A 2,149-nucleotide genomic window follows, 5' to 3' on the forward strand; every position below is an offset into this window, starting at 1 on the left:
CGTGAATGGAAATGATTTACTGTCGACTTTCCAGCAATATAAGTTTGATATTACATTTATTCATTCATGTATTTGTATCTTTAACGTTACTGGTGACGTGTATGTTTTTATCTGTTTCGTTATTGGTTTATTTTTGTACGTTTTGTTGTGCATGGAAGTAATGAATGCGTATTAAGTTCATCTCTTGTATTTCGTATAAAGTCTCAATATTATCACAATGAAATATTTCTACGAGTAAAAAAACGAAGAAAAAACATGAATGTGTAAAGTAAGAATTAACGTTCTTACAACCAGCTGATATATAAGTCATTCTTGAAATACAGAAAACATAATGACAGCCAGCACTAATTGTTATAAAAAAAAAAAGCATGTCCATTTATTTTTATGATAGCAGTATAACTTATAGGAAGTAAGGAAGGAAGTAAATAATGAAATAAATTTATGCAGAGATTTAGTAAAGAAGATGTGAAAGGAAGGAGAGGATGTAGAGATAAAGATACAAGAGTGGAAGGAGAGGGAGAGGGAGGAAGGGGTCGAGATAAGGAGCAATGGATAAAACAATGGAAAAAAGAAAAAAATCAGTGGAGGAAAGATTATGATGAAGTGAAAAAGAAGTTAGATAGAGAAACAGGAAAAAGAGATAGAGAGACAGAGATAAAAAAAAAAAAAGGAATCTTACGTGTCTATCTATATTTAGACATAACTTGAAGAATCACACACACACACACACACACACACACACACACACACACAGCTACCTAGATATATATAGCAGAAAGGATAGACGGGAGAGAGGGAGAAGTATTAGGGCAGGGACGCATGGTGGCAGGGAGGCAGAGAGGCAGGGAGGTAGAGAGGCAGGGTGGGAGAGAGGAAGGATATAAACCGATTGTGTTCGCCATGAATATAGATGAAGCAAAAACACACGGGAAGGAATTAACCGGTTCAGACTGATGGGAAATAATGATTCTAGATTTCTATTTGCTTTTTATTTACTTTTAACATTACAACTTCACGTGAGAAACACATGTACTTAAGTTAGGTCTACCAATAAAGGGAAGATAAACATGAGGAAATAATAATGAGGAAATAATAGATGTATAGATTATGAACTATGTGATTTGATACTTTGTTATTCTTTTTCCCTTTAGCATGAAGAGGATTGGATAAAGGAAACAAAAAGGAGGAAAAGAAGAAAAATGAATAATTGAATACTAGAAAGAAAGTAAAATAAATAGATAGATAGAAAAACTCAAATAAAGTAAACCCGATTATGAAAACTTATTAAATTCCGTTCTTAGGAGAAATAGATAAAAAAGAAAAGAAAAAATAGAAAAAAAACTAAACAGAGAGAAGAGACAAGACCTACCGCACATGCTTAGTAACGATAATAACAATAACAACAACAATAATAATAATAATAATAATAATAATAATAATAATAATAATCCTTTTATTATTTCCACATACAGGTCAGGCTACGATTTCCAAGAATGTAGTAAACTCGTGTGGCATCCATTAAAACTTAAAACGCTCCATTCCTTCCTTAATCCTCTCACTACCTGACAACTTTCCCAGTCATTATCAGTACATTTATCGACCCTTATTTCTTGTAGTAGTTTCTTAATATTTCCGCAGCCTTGAAGAAACAGAAATAAGTTGGTATTCTTTTGTTTCTCTTTTTGTTCATGAAGTTTTTAATCGCGTTTTCTTTACTTTTTTTTATTTATTTTTTTATTTATACCATGTGGGCTTTTCACGGGAATTAATGGGCTAAAGGGGATACTTTTTGGGGTACCTCCTATCTCAAAGCCCAACTGCTAGTAAACCGAGTGAGGAAGCCCTACCTACACTCGGACCGTGGACAGGATTCGAACCCCATGCGCTTGGAGACCCCTCAGACCCAAAAGCACGCATGGTTCCACTGCTGCCTCGAAAAAATTAAATTAAGATGGTATTCATTTTTTCTTAGTTTTTTTTTTTTTTTTTAATCGCGTTTTCTTTATTTGTCTCTTTATAGTTCTGCAGCCTCGAAAAAATTGAATTAAATTGGTATTCTTTTGTTTCTCTTTCTATCCTTGCACTTTTTTTTTCTAATCATGCTTTTTCTGCTTTTTTCGTAATAGTTTCCGAGTCTTGATGTAACAAA

Source organism: Portunus trituberculatus, chromosome 25, assembly GCF_017591435.1.
Source record: "Portunus trituberculatus isolate SZX2019 chromosome 25, ASM1759143v1, whole genome shotgun sequence".
Taxonomy (NCBI): domain Eukaryota; kingdom Metazoa; phylum Arthropoda; class Malacostraca; order Decapoda; family Portunidae; genus Portunus; species Portunus trituberculatus.